This window comes from Symphalangus syndactylus, chromosome 11 (assembly GCF_028878055.3).
Source record: "Symphalangus syndactylus isolate Jambi chromosome 11, NHGRI_mSymSyn1-v2.1_pri, whole genome shotgun sequence".
In the NCBI taxonomy this organism is placed as follows: Eukaryota; Metazoa; Chordata; class Mammalia; order Primates; family Hylobatidae; genus Symphalangus; species Symphalangus syndactylus.
The window spans coordinates 78,361,618-78,381,850 of NC_072433.2; the positions used below are offsets into that span (position 1 = coordinate 78,361,618).

The 20,233-nt window shown below is 36.3% G+C and overlaps 1 protein-coding gene across 6 annotated transcripts in view; it reads left to right on the top strand.

Annotated features, from left to right (window-relative positions):
- ADGRV1 (adhesion G protein-coupled receptor V1) overlaps window positions 1-20,233 on the top strand; it is a 598,696-nt gene that overhangs the window by 443,202 nt on the left and 135,261 nt on the right. The gene's annotated exons all lie outside the window — the stretch shown is intronic.

The window sequence follows — 20,233 nt, forward strand, 5'->3', positions numbered from 1 at the left end:
CTGAGAAGCAGTAGTTTCATACGCAGTTCCTGGGGTGGATCAAAAGAACCACCTAAATATGAGCACACATCTATCCATCTTCTAAAAGAAAAGGAAATGCTCAACTATACACAAAGGCTATGTTAAAACACCAGGCTTGTTCTCAGAAATCAGATGATCTTGGAGGGACTTTTCACTGACTTTTGTTTGGCTTGTGCAGGCATATTTATGAATTGTAAGAGAAGCTTAGCTATTCTCTGAGTCCTAAAATATTTGAAATAGAGATATTGAGTTCTCACTTATTTAGATGAATTTTTAGTGGACCAAAAATGAAATGAAAAGTTTTAGGCCAAAGATATTTTCATATATTAAACCCACCAGGAAATGAGTACTTTAAATGATAGTCACCCCATAATACAAAGAAATTTTGTCTGATTTATCTGAAATGCTAAATCATGTACTACTTACAGTGGAAACCTTCTGTAAATTTTCTATAAGTTAATCAAATTTGCATCCTAAGAATCACTTTTCATTCATTTAAACTGTATTGATCTTAATCTCTGAAAATGTTCTGAAATTTTTGAAATTTATTTAATAATTATTAGACAAAGTAATGTTTTCTTAGTGCTGTGTGCTGTATTGTAATAATTGATTTACCTTTCTTTCCCAGTAGAATATAAATTCCCTGAAAATAGAATTTCAATATCATTTGACTTTGGATTTTCAGCATAGTGCACTTAAACTCACTATTTGATGAGTGAATGATTTCTTAGAGAAAGATATTGAATTCAATTTATGTTATAATTGTTAATATGCATGAAAAAATATGGAACAATATATATCAATCTACTAGCAGTAGTTTTCTCTAGGAAATGGGATGGGGAAGGGTATCAGGAGTATTTTACTTTCTGCTTTAGATTTGTATGATTGTCTTCATCACAACCTTGCTTTACTACTTTCATAATAAAAATGATGAGGACATAAAAAAGTAGCACCTTAAAGTTAGTAGATGAAAAACTTGGCAACTATCCAACTTTTTGTTAATGTTTATGGTAGAGTCCTCACTAAATTGTATTACCAGTTATTTTATTTTCTGAGGAAGAAAAATTGGATTTGAATACTTCTACAGTTAAGAACATGTCATTTCTAGTTCTTTTCTGATGTTTTGGATTTGTCTTCTCTTCACAGTTCTATGTCTGTTTCTCTTTCTTCCAGAGTCGTCAGTTTCCTTATTTAGTCATCATCACCTTAATAAGTGGCAAATAAGCACTGCTGCCTCGATTCTAGGAATTTCACTCCACATTTTACCTCATCTATTTAGAACATTATGATGTTCAGAATACTTTTGTAGACACTCTATATGTATTAACATATTAACACATTGTGTACATATCCAACATCTCTAATCTATAAAACTAGAAAATGGTGAATTTAAATTTCTGTGTTCTTCCTCTAACTAGTATCATCATTATCAAGTTATATGTTTACGACATTGCCTGTATTTTCCATTCACAAAGGCTTTTCCCATTTAGATTTGATAAGGCCAGGGGTGGGAAAGCAATGCTAACAGAAATGGTTTCGTAGTTAATAAAGCCACTTTATTAGCTTGGAATTGCATTTCATGGATAGTAGTAGCAATTAACCAATTTATCCATTTACACCAAAACACTTTTCTCCCTGGGAAATTAGCTACAATCTCCTTCAATACTGAAAATTCCCCCAGGTATCTGAGCACTTCATTCCCCACCCCTCTCTTCACGGCTAATAAAATTACCCTTTCTTTTTGATTAAACCATTATAATGTATCTCACATTTAACCTTTCCTTTTCATTCCCACTATTACTGCTTAAATCCAGGACCTGAAATACAAACGACTTCAATAGCTTGCTAACCGTGTTCAGTTTTTCTTTACACTGGGGCTAGGTTGTTCTAACTTCCTCTATTGCCATTCACCTGGTAGCTGGTTTCCTACTTACTCCTAAACAAAATTTGATTTCCTTTAAACCAGTGTTCAAGGTCCCTGGATACCTTTCAGCTTGGTCTATAACTATTAGACATTCCATTTGTTCCAATCTGGTTGGAATACTTGTTATTATTCCCCATTGAACAACTTATGCTTTCCTTTCTCTGCCCATTTTCTTATACCATTTATATTAATAAGTTGCCTTCAGTTCTCCTTTATCATCTATTAAAATCATATTCTTTAGACCTTTAAATTATTTAGGGTTCCATGACCTTCTAGAAGCCTTGCTTTATTTCCATTATAGCTGGGTTCTCTCCCCTATGAATAGCTTTCTATTTATTTGAACCATCTTACGACACTTACCACATATTTTCTTGTATCATCATTTATGTAGCTCTCCTCCCATTACTTTCTTTATTTCCTATGTGTCAAGTAATGTGCTCAATGCTGAGGGAAAAGTGGAAAACAAAAAGTAGTTTGCTCGCTCTTGAGACGGGGTCCATTGTAATGTATATTCATAAACGTTTAAAATACATAATTATATGTATGTTTTTAATTCCTTTTTAAACTTTTATTTTAGGTTCAGGGGTACATGTGAATGTTTGTTATACAAGTAAATTTGTGTCATGAGGGGTTGTTTTACATATTATTTCAGGTATTAAGCCTATTACTCGATAGTTATTTTTTTCTGTTCCTCTCCCTCCTCCCACCTCCACCTTCAAGTAGATACCAATATCTTGTAGTTCCCTTCTTTGTGTTCGTGAGTTCTCATCATTTAGCTCCAATTTATAAGTGAGAATATGCAGTATTTGGTTTTCTCTTCTTGCGTTAGTTTGCTAAGGATGATAGCTTCCAGCTCCATCCTTGTTCCCACAAAAAAAAACGCATGATCTTGTTCTTTTTTATGTCTGTATAGTATTCCATGGTGTATATGTATCACATTTTCTTTATCCAATCTGTCATTGATGGCATTTAGGTTGATTCCATGTCTTTGCCATCGTGAACAGTGCTGCAATGAACATTCACATGCATGTGTCTTTATGATAGAATGATTTCTATTCCTATGGATATCATACCCAGTAATGGGATTGCTGGGTTGAATGATAGATCTGCTTTTAGCTCTTTGAGGAATCACCATACTGCTTTCCACAATGGTTGGACTAATTTACATTAGCACCAACTGTGTATAATTGTTCCCTTTTCTTAGCAACCCTGACAGCATCTGTTATTACTTTTTGCCTTTTTAATAATACCCGTTCTGACTGGTGTAAGATGGTATCTCATTGTGGTTTTGATTTGCATATCTCTAATGATCAGTGATATTGAGCTTTTTTTCATATGCCTGTTGGCCGCATGTATGTCTTCTTTTGAAAAGTGTATGTTCATGTCTTTTGCCCACTTTTTTAGTGGGGTTGTTTGTTTTCCTCTTGTAAATTTAAGTTCCTCATAGATACTGAGTATTAGACCTTTGTCAGATGCATAATTTGAATTTTTTTCTCCCATTCTACAGGTTTTCTGTTTTCTCTGTTGATAGTTTCTTTTGCTGTGCAGAAGCTCTTAAGTTTAATTAGATCCCATTTGTCAATTTTTGCTTTTGTTGAGATTGCTGTTGTTGTCTTTGTCATGTAATCTTTGCTCATTTCTATGTCTAGGGTCGTATTGCCTAGGTGATTTTCCAGGGATTTTATAGTTTCGGGTTTTACATTAAGTTTTTAATTCATCTTGAATTGATTTTTGTGTATGGTGTAAGGAAGCAGTCCAGCTTCAATCTTCTACATATGGCTAGACATTTGTCCCAGCACCATTTATTGAATAGGGAGTCTTTTCCCAATGGTATGTTTTGGTCAGCTTAGTTAAAGATCATATGATCCTAGGTATGTGGCCTTATTTCTGGGCTCTGTATTTTGTTCCATTGGTCTATGTGTCTGTTTTTATACCAGTACCATGCTGTTTTGCTTACTGTAGCCTCGTAGGCAATCCCATTCACAATTGCCACACAAACACACACACACACACACACACACACACACACACCCCTAGACATACAGCTAACCAGGGAGGTGAAAGAACTCCTGGGGCTGAAGCCTACTTGATCATGGTGGATTGGCTTTTTGATGTGCCGTTGAATATGGTTTGTAAGTATTTTGTTGAGGATTTTTGCATCGATGTTTATCAAGGATACTGTGCTGAAGTTTTTCTTTTGTTGTTTCTCTGCCAGGTTTTGGTATCAGGATGATGCTGGCCTCATAGAATGAGTTGGAGAGGAGTCCTTCCTCCTCAATTTTTTTGAATAGCTTCAATAGAAATGGTACCAGCTCTTCTTTGTACATCTGGTAGAATTTGGCTGTAAATCCATCAGGTCCTGAGCTTTTTTTTTTTTTTTTTTTTGGTTGGAAGGCTATCTATTACTGACTCAATTTTGGAGCTTTTCATTGGTCTGTTCAGGGAATTTATTTCTTCCTGATTCAGTCTTGGGAAAGTATATGTGTCCAGGAATTTATCCATCTCTTCTAGCTTTTCCAGTTTGTATGCAAAGGTGTGTTTGTAGTAGTTTCTGATGGTAATTTTTATTTCTGTGAGGGCCAGTGGTAACATCCCCTTTGTCATTTCTAATTGTGTTTATTTGGATCTTTTCTCTTCTTTATTAATCTAGCTAGTGGCCTATATATCTTACTAATTTTTTCAAAAAAACAACTCCATCTTTCAAATGGTTTTTTGTGTCTTGATATCTTTCAGTTCAGCTGGGATTTTGGTTATTTCTTGTCTTCTGCTAGCTTTGGGGTTCATTTGTTCTTGCTTCTCTAATATTTGAGTTGTGATGTTTGACTATTAATTTGAGATCTATCTAACTTTTTGATGTGGGCATTTAGTGCTATGAATTTCCCTCTTAACACTACCTTACCTGTGTCTCAGAGTTTCTGGCATTTTGTATCTTTGTTCTCGTTAGTTCCAAAGAACTTCTTGATTTCTCTGTTAATTTCATTTTGTACCCAAAAATCATTTAGGAGCATATTGTTTAATTTCCGTGTAATTGCATGGTTTTGAGCAATTGTCTTAGTCTTGACTTCTGTTTTTACTGTACTGTGGTTTGAGAGTGTGTTTGGTATGATTGTGGTTCTTTTGCATTTGCTGAGGATTGTTTTATGTCCAATTGTGTGGTAGATTTTAAAGTATGTGCCATGTGGCGATGAGAAGAATGTGTATTTTGTTGTTTTTGGGTGGAGAGTTCTGTAGAGGTCTAGAAAATCCATTTGGTCCAACTTTGAGTTCAGCTCCTGAATATCTTTGTTAATTTTCTGCCTCAATGGTCTATCTAATACTGTCAGTGGAATGTTGAAGTCTCCCACTATTGTTGTGCGGGAGTCTATGTCTGTTTGTAGGTTTCTAAGAACTTGTCTCATGAACCTGGGTGCTCCTGTGTTGGGTGCACATATATTTAGGATAGTTAGGTCCTTTAGGTGAATTAAACCCTTTACCAATATTTAATGCCCTTATTTGTGTTTTTTAGTCTTTGTTGGTTTAAAGTCTGTTTTGTCTGAAATTAGAATCGCAACTTCTGCTTTTTTCTGTTTTCCATCTTCTTGGTAGATTTTCCTCCATCCCTCTGTTTTGAGCCAACGGGTGTCATTATGTGTGAGATGGGTCTCTTGAAGACAGCGTACAATTGAGGCTTGCTTTTTTATCTGGTTTGCCACTCTGTGCCTTTTAAATGGGGCATTTAGCTTGTTTACATTCAAGGTTAGTATTGATATGTTTGGATTTGGTCCTGTCATTGTGGTGTTAGCTGGTTATTATGCTGGCTTGTTTGTGAAGCTGCTTTATAGTGTCATTGATCTGTGTATTTAAATGTGTTTTGTATTAGCTGGTAACAGTCTTTCCTTTCTCTCTTTAGTGCTCCTTTAAAGATCTCTTGTAAGGCAGCTCTGATGGTAATGAACTCCCTCAACATTTGCTTACTTGAAAAAGATCTTATTTCTCCTTTATGTAGGAAGCTTAATTTGGCTGGATATGAAATTTTAGTTGAAGATTTTTATATTTTTTAAATTATTAATCAGCCTTTAATTGGCTGATTTGGACCATGCCATGCCTTAACAATGACAAACAATATCTTGTGTTTTTTAAGGATTTATTCATTATCTGGTTTCAGGTATTGTGTGGTAGGAAGTTCTTTAGAAATTACCAGACCCTGGAGGGTCCTTGTTCTTACACACTCTAGCCCCCATCCTAGTTCTCAGTCCCTGCAAGCTTCACACACATGTGAACAAATGCAGAGAAAAATTACTTGTGACCCAGGTCATTTACTTGGTCTCTTTTTCTGTCTTAATTTCCTTAAGCTGATTACTGATTACAAAGAAAACCTCTGGACTTTGGAGGGAGGGGAAATGCTGGCCAATATTTCATGAAAACCATTCACTGTCCTCTGGATCATTAGTAGAAGAAACAGACATGCAATCCTATAAGCCTGCCAAAGGTCAGATTGATGAATTTTAGGTATCCTGTGGCAAATGGTGAAAATCAGAGATTACGTTCACCTGCTCCAGCTTGAGGATATAGACTAAGTTAAAATGGAATAAAAGATAATGCAACCAAAGAGAAGAAAGTCATTTAGTTCTTTTTTTGTTGTTCATTAATTCAATAAATATTTATTAAGCACGTTCTGTGTGCCAATTGCTCTAGTAGACACCAGAGATACAGTAATAAAAGTAGTCCCTGATATTAATCCTTGGTGTTAGTAAAAAGTGAAAGTACAGGGATGAAAAGGGAAGCTAATGAGGGAACAGAGAAACAGAGAAGAGAACTTTAACATTAATCTAGACTGTAATATGATTGGAAGACCTAGGGATATTCAGGATATATGCTGAAGAGTTCCAATGGGAGAACTGTTTATGAAACCATTGTTCCATTGCACTCAGTAGTACCAAGCAGTCCACAAGAATTGATACACATTTCAAACATGACTTACTACAAGCATGGCTTTCAAAATAGATATATGTGACTCATGAAGAGCCTTGTTCAATCTACTATTGCTAAACTTTCAATTTTGACATATTTTTCATTGAGAGGTGCCGTTCTCTCTTGTAATACTGATTGATCAGCTGCCAAACCACATGAACTACATTTGGACCACAACTGGCAGAATGTATTCTAATGTGAAAGATAATACAGCAAGTACTTCTTTGTAATTCCATGTTCAAAATGAAAGTATAAAATAGCACCAAAAGAAAAATGACAAATTTTCCATTTAAAATGTACCAGTGGATCCGTGGGGGTCTATGAAATGTCTTTTGCTTTGCTATCTGAAGGAGAGCTGAAGTTGTTTATATTGTGCTGCCACTTCAGCAGTGAGTCAGGAACACTTTATCCTCCCGTGGCATGAATACAGGGGGTGATTGCAGACAAAACAACCAGTCAGAGCAATTATTACATGCTCTTTGGAACTCTGTGCCGTGCCTCTTGGTAAATAGGATTTTATGATAAAAGCATCAAGATACAGACATGTCACCGGTGATGTGAATTGTTGTTAAGTAGATTTATAAGGTACAAATGTATGTATGCCCTTGGATGTGAATTTACCCCCAGGACAATGTTTTCCAGTGTGTGGTTTCCAGGTGACTTGTATCACTAGAAAATTCCAATTTCTAGTCTCCTACAGAGATTCTTATTTCTCAGGTCTAGTGTGGGCCCTGGGTGTCAGCACTTTGAACAAGTCTTCAGAGGATTCTAATGCAGATTGAGATTTCAAAGCTGTGGACCTAGAAGAAAAAGAATCACTCCCAATCAGTCAACATACCTAAATTGTTAACAGAAAACTATAATTTTATATATTCAGCAGTATAAAGTCTATATGATATTCTGAAAGAATGTAAAACAAACATATTATATTGAGAGTATTCATAATCTACCCTACTATGTTTTTAACAAGCACATGCTGGATCTTCTATATTCACTTAGAAAAAGAAAACGATATACAGAGACCTAATAAAGAACCTGGTTCTGAAAGGGAAAGAAATACCTTTTCTGAAAGTCTCTGAACGTCTTTTCTCTTCTGACCTTGTCTGTTATGAAAGATGAATGTCCTACAGGCAATCCTAGGTGGTCTTCCTAGACTGCAATTCTCCCTGCCCTTAAATATGTGGAGTTAACTGAAGCTCCAGACAGCTCAGCTCCAGATGAATTTCTCAAACAGTTCCTTCTGCTGTCCCGGGACCTGGCCAGAGATTCCATGGGAGATGCCTTTGGTAAACTGGATATGGGAGATTTACATAGCAGCATAGTGGGAGAGAGGTTTTGGCAGAGCCCCTTCAAGAGAGGTGTTGAAAGAAAAGCTGAGATTTATGTTACACAATATCTTGACCTCAAGTAGCGTTTGCTTTGGGTTCTTAGGTGTGAAAGGCAACTTTTGCCTTTCTAAAAAGAAGAAACTTGTATGTCTTGCATACCATGTTTGCTCTAAGTCAGCTAAAGGGGAAAATGCAGTTGGACATTCATACAAATAAATTAAGAAATTAATCTTAAATCCTTTTGTTAAATAGTCACATTTGGATTCCTTTATGAAGCTGTCTTCTAAAGCAGAGTTGTACTGATTCAATAAATAAATATCCCTATATTTGATGAAGCAAACTTAGGATTCATGCTAATACAAATGACAGAAATCCAATGTAAACTGCCATGGCTTAAGCCCTAAAGCTTAAGTAAGTTGTCGGTGAATGACTGGCTTCAATCATTACTGAATTCAGAGGTTCAAGATGTCACAGCATTCTGACTTTCACCATCTAGGTGTTGAGCTGGTGTTATAGAAATCGGTCATTTCATCACTGTAAGATGCCTCCCTCAGGGTGGCAACATAATGGCTGGTGGCTTCAGGTTCTCATCCTTTCAGCCTACCAGTCCAGAAGAAAGATAGTTTCTCTTTTCAGCAGTTCCAACAGAAGTTCTAAATAGGAGTCCTGTTGGCTGCATGGATTCAATATCCACCCCTGAACTTATCATTGTGGATAGGAGAGCAGATAACATTGATTGTCCAGGTCATCTGCCCATGGCTAGAGCAAGAGCAGGGAAGAATGAGGTCAGTTATGATTAAATCACACGGATTTCAAAGGAAATTCTAAAGTGCTGTTACCAGAAGAATGGGAAATAAATGTCATACTGGCAACTAGCATCTATGTCTGTTACACAGGTACACCATAATTAGTAAGTAGTAAGGAAAGCAGCAGTGGGCTTTTTGTGCATTCACCTTTGTGATTGTTGTCTACTTTAATCTGGTATGGATGATCATTTTAGCCAGAACACCTTTAACCATTTTTCTTACCTTAAGACTTATACTATTTGATAAGTCTGTTATACTTTAGTGCAAAGTGAAACCAACATTAAGACAGCTCTTCTTGCCCTTGGCTAACAGCAACAGATGTAATAGCTTTGAACATTGCTGTACCATTAATTTACTTGGTTATTTCTCTTCTGTGGGAAAAAATTGGATATGATGCCACTTGATCACTCTTTTTTCATAAAAGTATGATGATTTGGAAACTGTTTTGTAATTATTTTTTAATCCTTAAATTGCTGGGATTTCAGTGATAGATGTCATTCAAACAAATTGGTTGTTAGTGAAAATACTGCTATCTGAGCAAATGACCCTTAAAAAATGATTATTTTCTATTTCTCCACATCGTTAGCTCTTCAGATTCACTATGATTATTTAAATATATGTAGAGTGAAATCTAATTATTCTGGTGCAGAACATTTTTCATTCATTTGTTTAACTATTTCCTACTCTCTGTCTCTCTTCCACCCCCAGGTCTCATGCTTTCTCCCTGTATAATTATTTGACAGCTAGAATGTTAAAATTTTCACCCAATAATTGGGCCTGTCTAAGCCTTAGTGATCAAAGTATGTCATGTTTAAGAAAGTTTTAGAAGAAATATGGTGTTTCTAACTTTAATTTTTAAGGCTTATAGTTACAGCATATTGGCTATGATTTCTTCCCCATGGATGGCAAATGATGCTCCTATCCGTCTAAAGTTAACTGGTTTACATTATTTCTGAGTAAGTCCCAGCAGTTGTTCTTGTCAGGCTACCACTGGTGTATGCTTTTGTCAGCTGGCCTTGATCCTAAAGAGTAGGGCTAGGAATCCAACATTGTCCAGTTCCATTTCTCAACCCTCTAAACTATGTAACTTTCTTAGTGCTGACATACTCACTGGCCCGTATTATTTAATCAGCTGATCACAGAAAAAAGAATTTGCCAGATAGCTTCCATTTACGTATGACTTTTCATTTTAGAAAGTACTTTCACGTACATTATCTCACTCGAATCTCATAACAGATGAGGTCTTATTATCTTAAATTTGCAGGTCAAGAGTAGAACTTAGGGACCTTAATGACTTGCACCAGGTTACATAAGTAAGAAACGACAGAGTCAGGTCTTTGACTCTGGACTGTCTGTGTTCTTTCAATCACACCATTGCCTGGAATCCATTCCAGCATTCGCAGACTGTGAGACAGAGCTAAGCATGTGTGAAAGACCCACTGCTATTGTTGACATCCATCAAGATGGCTTTAAGGCTGAAGAATGTGCAGGCATCTCAGTTGGAAGGCATGGGAGCTTGCTAGAAATTGAGACACTAGGAAGACACTGGAAGAGGAATGAACCAGCAGAAGACATTTTAAAGGATATTAAGCCTACTGAACACCACTGCTTTGACATCTAAATCTTTGAAATATTATTTAAGGGGTACTGACTTTGAGTACAAGTTAGTTCTTGTGCTACCTGTACACAATTCAAATAAAAGAAGTATTTTCGTTGAATGTCATTTCATTTGAAATATGTTTAAGTTTGAATACTTTCAAGCTTATTCATTCCCAGTTTGCTAATATGTAAATGAGAGTTTACTTTTTCTCTTAAGCCCTTTTTATATATTTTCAAATTTCAGTAGGAATTTAAAGCAAATCTTCCCATATCAGAAACAGACACAAATCAATGCTTTGGATCCTAAGAGCAGTTATTTAAAGTCAGTTAACTTATTGTTGGAACTTTGAATTGCTAAAGGAAAATATTTTATCTAACCTCATTTTTGTCTTATTTCTAGAATGTCAATAACAACTGTCACAAATGATATTTTTGAAGAGCTATAATGTAAAATGGCATTAGGTTGTCAGTTTCATTTACCAGCAAGTAAGATATGACTTGAATTCTAAACGAGACCTAGCCTACTGTCTTTCCCTTGGTGGTATTATTTTTCTCTCAATTTCCTCACGATGTTGTATTTACAAAGTTAAGTACAGAAAATCCAATTTGAGAGGCTGGAAGCAGATCAAATGGTTTAATGAGCTCAGCTTTATTTATATTAGGTGGGAAAATCAAAGCTGAGACTAATAATTTCTGTGCCCGTAAAAGAATAAGAGACCTAATTAAGCCCACACAGTGAACCAGGTTAGAGACTGCTTATCTTCCACATTTCCTGTGTGAAATAGTCCTGTCCCATCTCATCAGCTTTCGTGTGAATTTTTACCAAGGAAGTGCAAATAGAGGTATCTGGGTGTCCTGAAAGGATAGCAGCATGTAGATACAGTGTGATTGCACCCCTAAATTATTGTATCTGGTGTGGCACAGACACACAGTGATCCTTGTCCTGGCTTTTGAGAAAATACCTAGGCAGATATGAATTTTATTTCAAAAGAAGAGTAGTGCCTAGATAGAAGATATCATAATGTCTGCATCTGGAACAGCTGTAACATTTGGAATTCAGATCTAGCTGCTTCGTGTGGGCAAAAATATCATACATCCAAGAAACAGCCAATGACCGTCAACTTGTAACTGATTGCCTACCTGTAAGAATGGGTCCGCACCATATTAGCATAGTCTTCAGTCAAGAAAAGCAGCAATTGAGAGTATCAATATAGTGACACAGATTTTAAAATCATACAAACAAATGATAGAGCATGCAACTTGAAAACTTTTTGAAATTGAAAAAACACAGTGGAATACCTGATATAGTTACTAATCACAGTCCTCCAAACCATTTCATTTTGAACTAGTTAAAATAGCACAATCATTATCTTTCTTCTAGCTTTATCTGCCAGATTCAATTGTAGCGGATTCTATCCAGTGTATTTATCAATGTAATCTAGGATCTATGATGACAGATCTTCATGAGTAGAATTTATAACTGAGTAAACCTAGTATTTGTGCTAAATCCGGACTTAGGCTTAGGTACATCCAACTGCTCATAGTGTCAGTGGAGCCCAAGTGGTGAAACCACTAAATTTATCATCAGGGAGAGTTTAGTATGAGCTCCAAAAATTCTCTACGGCTTTTTGCTGCCGTAAAAATAGGCAGGAAAAAATATTTCAGCAAAAGATTTGATTCAGAGGCTCAGTAGGTTACCTACTCCCTGTGCTTTAAGGTTTATGGAAAGAAAAGGGTCTAGGCAATTTTCTAAGTTCTAGATACATTTGTAGTCTTATTTGTGTAACTCCTGTAATCAAGGCTAAATGCAGACAACTAAGAGTTTGGTTTGGCCTGTATTTACTTGAAATGGCTAACACCCATTTACAGGCTCATAAATCTTTCAAGTGTTTCCACTGTGTGAGTTTATGGAACCCCACCCCCACTCATGAACAACTAAAATTGGGTCACAGATAAGCTTGATTACTTGTGGGGAAACAATTTGGGGGAAATGAATATGTAATTTAGTTTCCCTTAATGTGAGGGATGAATTTGTTCCAACAGGTTTACAGTTTACAGTTTTAGCCTGCAGCTTTCTGTGTTGTTATTTTAAAATGTCATATTTAAAGGAGACACAAGATCTACAAATAAGTAAATTTAGATGTGAAGTCCTAGGACCTTGGGGTAGGACATTTGGGATCCTATGGATCTTTCGATAACTATGAAGCCCACAATTGTCTCAGGACTTATTTTTGTGTGTGAGTTAAAATAGAAATGATTGATTTTTCCCCATTGAAGATCTCACAGATAAAAACTAATTATCTTAATGGAAAATTGATGCTTAAACAGAAACCTTTCTTTATAAACAAATGTATATTAAATTTTTACAGTTAATAAAGCTAGTGCTTATATATTAAAAACACTCTTGTGATTCAAAACACCATAATGTGTAGCTAAACAATGAGTTTTATGCAAGCGCTATGTACTTTGAGTAAGAAGATTAATCTGCAGCTATTCACAAGCTGAGTTAGGGGTAAGATATCAGAGCCCAGGTGAAAAGCAAGGAGGTCCTTGTGATAGTGTAAGGAAGTGAGGAAGGTAGGAAGGTAAGGTGATAAAGTGGGAATGGAAAGGAAAGCAAATACCTGATACCGGAGATAAAGTTATTGCTGTATATTCAAATGAAAAGGCATATATGTGCTCTCTTTTTCTTTTGTTTGGTTTTTGAGTTAGGGTTTCTTTTCCTGAATTGTTTAGTTGCCAGAATACTGGGTGAAAGATATTTGGAAATGCTCTCTGGTATCAGGTTTGGAAATACACCGTATCCCATCCATGGTTTCTATTCTAGAATGGCAAAAAGATCCTGTGCCACCCAAGCTCCAGGGCTGGCTTGGTGGGCAGGGAGCTCAGGGTCCTAGCAGTGCTTTCTCCTGAAGCCATGAGCAAGGCTGTTGGAGTTACATTTCTTTTTTTGAATATTTGAGTGGCTATACTGACAAGAGATAGATGAAAAACAGGGAGTATCACTAAAATGCTTCTAAAATATTATTTTTATTTTTGGGACCTAAATGTAATAACTAATATATAGTAACTTGTCACCTACATGTAACTGAACCTCAGTTCTCTCAAGTTCATCTTTTCGTGTTTTTCATCTTAAATAACCACTATGTCTCAAACTTGAGTACACAGTAGAATCACTTGGAAAACTTTTTAAAAGTAGTACTAATTCATAGGCCCAATCCCAAACCAATTTCTGCACCTAGGGCCTTGGGGCCAAGCATGGGTAGGTTCTGAAATCTCCCCAGCTGATTCTAACGTGCAGCAGGATTGAGTTCCTCCTCTCTAAACACTCACACCTGTAACATCTGTTTATCTCAGTTGATTCTTGTGATCTTAGCCATTTCTCCCATTGTATGGCCACCCTGTCTAGTGTTGGATGACTTTGAGGCAGAGGAGAATGTCAATGAAATTGAAGGTTTGGGCATTTTCAGCCTAAGGGAAGAAAGGAAGCATGTTAATAATATCCTGTTTTAGAAACAGAAGCAGCATCTGTATGCCTGAATCATTTTAGTAGGTTAATAAACCCTAAAGTATTGCTCTATTAACTACTCTCTTTACTCTGCCAACATTTGGGATTTGAAAACATTAAACCCTTGTTTACATCCTCTGTAAGTCAGCATTGATTTGTTTCTCTTCTGGGATTCAGTTAAAAGCAGTGCTCAGTTGCACACACATTTTACAAAACAGAACTACACAAAATGATTTAAAAATATAAAGTAAAATTCCTAATCCCTCAAAAATGCCCCTGATTATAGGCATACTTCATAATGAAGGATCCAGGGTTCCATCAAAATTTTTTTTGTTGTTAAAAAAAAGTTACTTTGTTCTCTCAGAATATAAACTATAGCATGAGCGTTCTCCATAGGGTTTAGAATGCGGCTTATTGCTTTAATGGGTTAAAGTTAAATCTTTCTTTTCAGTAGAAGGCATGCCCTTTAAATTTCTTGCCAGGCTAAGTGACACATGAGACAATTTACATCCACTAAGATTTTGGTAACTTGATGCAACAGCCTTGGCAACAAAATTCTACCAAATGAAAAGCATCAAATTGTGCAGAATGGTGTTCATAGCCAGTGGGTTTCCCCATCGACTTCCCTGGGAATTGTGTCAAGGTAAAAGGCTTTAGAGTTTCCATTGGTTATAAACTGCAGCTTTTTGAGTTCTCTTTAGACTAGGAAAGTTGATTACCTATAGCAAGCTTCTCTGACCAACACTGGCAACCTTGAAACCACTCCCAATCCATCATCACAAAAGACCTGCCACATATTAATTACAGTATAACTCCTCTTCTGCATAATTCTCCTTCTGTCTAACATTTCCCTGCTTTTCTGTTCTGTTTTCCATTCACTCTTTCTCTTATTCACAGTTTCCCACCTCCTCCCCCATGCAGAATATAACTTGCATAAAAATCACACAAGTAGTCAAGGGGCAAAGTCAGGAGCTAGCATATTACAGAAGCAATAATATTGCCTAAGGGCAAAAGGAAGATTTTTTTTTTTTTAGGCCATGTCTTATCTAAGCCAGATAGTTGAGCATTTTAATACAAATTATCAAAATAGATGCATAACTACTACCCAAAAAGCATATGGGATTTAGTATAAAAATCAATGATCTTTGTGGACATAGAGGTGAAATAACAGATATAATTACTTTTTAATACAAAAGATCATTTTTTCTGTTTGTGAGACATAAAGGAAGGGCATGCTGTCAGATAAAACAATTTGTTTCAGCTGATCTCCCAAGAGACTGCCACAGGCAAAAGACATAGCCGGTAGAGTACCCATCTCCCCACCCTTCTGCTGCACATTCAGAATGGCAGCCTGAGAACCAGGGGCATCACCAATCAGCAACAGTGAAAAGGGCTGCAAAACCCACACATTTTCATTCCCATTGCATTTATTCTAGTTACCTTCACTGATTACTGAAACAGGGAGGTGAAACAAAGCTGTTTTACTGTTGTTTCACTGTGATCAATCCAGAAACTGTGAATATACTGTTAAGAATAAGCTTGGCAGGTGAGCTTCAACACATGAAAGCATCTCAGTTCTCAACAAGGCAAGAGTGACAGACTTGAAGAGTTAGGCACAGTTTATTGCTGAGATAATAACAAGAAAATGCCATCTAATAATAATGACAGTAATACTCAAGTGCTTACTACTCAGTGCTACAGTGAAATTGATACTACTCTTATCATCACCATCCCCATTTTAAAAATGAGAAAACTGAGGTACAAAAAAATTACATACAATTAATACAAAGTCCCACAGCTAGCAATACACAGCTTAGCTGGTATTGAACCTGCTCCAAGGTCAGTGCTTTGAACCATTAGGCCATGGTTCTGTTAAGCTTTATGAAACTTCTGTGCCTTACAAACAAGATTAAATATTTGCAAATGCTTCAAAGCTGAATAACATGATGCCAAGAAAGGAAATATGAAATATTTCATTTGAGGAAGGCATAAAACAATGCCTTTCAAAAAAATAAGCCAAAGATCATTTCACTGCTTTATTGCTTTGTAAATATTAATTAAGCCTCCATTTTAAAATCCTGTGATTTAGTTATGAAATAATATTTTTCTTCTATCTCAGTACAATTCCCTTTCCTTACATTCCAACACAGTCCTGAAAAGTGAACAATTTCAAGATTAAACCTCTATTCTTGATATTGAGGAACATCAGGAATTAGGTACACACTATTAAGTAGACATGACTTTGGATTGGTACCTCCTTGGATTTCAGTTATGGAGGGAAAGTGGAAGCTCTTAGGGAGGCTTCATGACACTTTGAACATGAGCATTCCTGAACTCATAGGCGACAGAGCCATTTGTGCTGTGAGTGGATTTTGGAGGAGTGCCAAAAAGACCTGGCAGGTAACAAAAGTTGGTAACACTGAGGGCCTCAGTTAAAATGTGTAAGAAATAAGTAAGAATTAATGTCTTCATAAAGATAAGCTAACCTCAGCTTTTATACTGCAATGAGAATAGGATCCGAGACCCACAGAACCAGAAACTAGTCCCCACTGTCTAACTAGGTTGGTGCAGTGGCTCACACTTGTAATCCCAGCACTTTGGGAAACCGAGGCAGGTGGATCACTTGAGGCCAGGAGTTCGAGACCAACTGGGCTAACATGGAAAAACTCCCATCTCTACTAAAAATACAAAAATTAGCCAGGTGTGGTGGTGCATGCCTGTAGTCCCAGCTACTTGGGAGGCTGAGGCAGGAGAATTGCTTGAACCCAGGAGGCAGAGGTTGCAGTGAACCAAGACTGCGCCACTGCACTCTAGCCTGAGCAACAGAGCAAAACACAGTCTCAAAACACACAAACACACACACACACACACACACTCACTAACTAGAGGAGAGGAGCAATCTCTCTCTCAGTTCTTCATCTTCTAATCTATAAAACAAATAATGGACTAAACAATGGTTGCTAACCTCTTTGATAATCTAACAGATGGAGTCCCTGGGCCCCTCATCCCACAGGTTAAAAACTTGTAGATTAAATCCCTCAAACTCTTTACAATGCCTACAGTGGTGATTTCTGTTAATTTGCAATACTGAGAAGGTGAGATACAGTGAGTGTATTTCCTTGGTTGGCAAGATGGCAAGGCCAGCCCAGAACATTGAAAGATATGGAAACAGCATAAGAAGGAAAGTCAAAAAGGCTACTGGGCTAGTTAGGACAGGCACTCTGGAAGGAGAGCAGTCACTGAGGAGATGGCTCTGCTCTGTGCTGAAGGCAAACTGGAATGAACTGACAATTTTGCTTTCAGGGGAGAGGGTGGTGAAGAGTTCAGTTTTGTTCTCCTGCTTTAGTGTACTATGCTTTATACATTGGTCCAGACTATCTAATCAGGATCTCATTAAGGGAAAGCTTAGCATTGTTTGAGTTCTCTTTCCCATAGCAGAGCTAAAAGTAAACAGCGGCCAAAGATAAACAAGGAGCATTGCTTTTTCCTGTGTTGTACAATAGTAAGTCTAATTTATTGACAATAATTGTTGGTAGTATAAATACTGAATCTGAGATGAACTTTGCAAAGAGCCTGCTGGTTTCTAAGCTTTACCAAGCCAGCAGACTTTCTTTTGTTGCTAAGGGAATTTTTTTCCAAATCAGGATTTCTTAAATAGCGGGCTTTGTATGCTGGAAGACACAAGTGACCCACTCACTACTCAGGTCCAGCTTTTTTTTCTTTCTTTTTATTTTTTAATTCTTTAAATCAATGAATGGCTGAACTTCAACTTTTCTCTGCTGTTGTTTCTTATAAAAGAAGTAGATAAGACAGATTTATGAGTAAAGAATAGAGTTTCTGCTTCTGAATCCTCCTTTGGGGTCATCTGAGTCATGGTTTAGGAAAGAATTCCTACCAAAATCCCTGAAACAATGGACCAATTCCACTATTCCCTCTTCTCCCTCATATCCAGCTATCCCCATAAACCCAGAGAGAGGACCTGACCCCGCAGGAGCAAAGGTGCCCTGGATTATAGTCCTGGTTTGTGAAAGAAAATTGCATTTACCAAGATCTGCCTCACAGTTCTGTATTGACTGATTGCTTATTTACTCCTGGCTATATTTACAAAAGACTTTAGGCCGACTTTGGTATCCTTAAAGTTGGTCTTGATATCTTTTCATTTTGCTCTTTTTTGTCCGGCCCAATCCACACCCTGCCCTAAGCATATTTTCTCAGTAATGATGCCCATTTACACATGACCAGACTTATGTAACTTATTAGATCTATCCTAGTCATGCTGCAATATCTTGCCCTCCTCCAGTTTAAGACATCTCTACCATCAAGGACCAGCTTCTTTAAACACAATCTGTTCCAGGCAGATTTATCATGACACCCAACATATCTGAGCCAAAATCCAAGTGAAAACACTAGACTTTATTTATTTATTTATTTTTAATAGAATCTTGCTTTGTTCTGTCGCCAAGGCTTGAGTGCAGTAGTGCAATCATGTCTCAGTGCAGCCTTGAACTCCTGAGGTCAGGGAGTCCTCTTGCCTCAGCCTCTTGCATAGCTAGGACTACAGGTGCACATCACCATTTGGCTAAGTTTTTTTTTATTTTACATGGAGACAGATTTTGCTGTGTTGACCAGGCTAGTCTTGAACTCCTAAGTTAAGTGGTCCTTCCACCTGGGCTTCCCAAAGTGGTAGAATTACAGGCATGAGTCACCACACCTGGCCAAAAGCATTAGAACTTTTTTCTTTAGGGTTTTTACAAAGAAATGTATCAAATGTACAATTCCACTCCACATTCTACTCCTTCATATTATGAAAGTTGGTGTATATTTTTTCCATCTATCTTTTTATATTCTTCATGAACTACATGAAAAATTAATTGACGGGGCGAGACTCCATCCCAAAAAAAAAATTTATGCAAATGTACCTATCCTTCAGCAATTTGCCTGTTTAATCAATATAATGTTTTAGATGTGATTCCAAATGATATGCATACCTTTAGTTGACTCACTTAAACTATTTTATGTCAAGGTATGAATATGATACAATTTATTTCTCTAATTTATTAGTTATTAATAGATAGAAATGTAGATTTTCCTGAATTTTTCATTGTTATAAACAGTAGTTCAATGAACACATTTCCATATACATATGTGCAGAGTTTCTCTGGAACATGTAACTAGAAATGAAGTTGCTTGACCTCATGTAGATATATCTTAAATATTAGTAGACATTGACAAATTACTCTGAAAAATGGTTGCAACAGTTTAAACATAACCAGCCATGTTGAAACATATCCCCACAGCTTCACCAACACATGGTGTCTTGCTCTTTCAAATAGTTGTCCAACAATTTTTTCTAATAGGTTATTTTTTCTTATTGATTTGTAGAAATTTTATTTATTTCATGAATATAATCATTTGTCAATTAAATACATTGCAAATATCTGCTTCTAGTTTTCCTTGTCTTTTAAATTCTGTATATCAAATGAAGTATTCAAGTTTGATACAGTCATATTAACCAATATTTTCCTTAACTCTTGATTTTAAAAAAATCACCTACAGTATTTCAATATCATACTCTTATAGTGTTTTCTAAACTATTTAAAGTTTTATTTTTTACACTTAGATATTTTATTCATCTGGAACGCATTTTGTGAATGGTGTCAAGGAGGGATCTACTTTTTAAAAATAATAACCAATTGTCTCAAGAGCATTTATTAAGTAATATCTTTCCCCACTTGTCATATACTAAAATTACTATTCACATGTGGGTAAGCCCTCTCTTCTGTTCCATTTGCTTATCCCTGCACCAACACCATACTCTTTTAATTGTTGTATGATATTTCTCCTTTAATCTGCTGATGATAAGATTATATTGATAGATATTCAAATATTAAAGTCTTTGAAATGCTTAGATAAACTCTTTATTTTATTTAGTCCACTGTTGGATTCAAATTATTATACTTAATTCAGGTTTTTGCATGTATATTCTAAGTAAAGCAGGTTTATAATGATTCTTTCTCATATGTCTTTGGTATTTTGGTATCAAAATTATGATAACATAAAAAATGAAGTGGTGAGAAATGGTACAATTTTTTTAAGA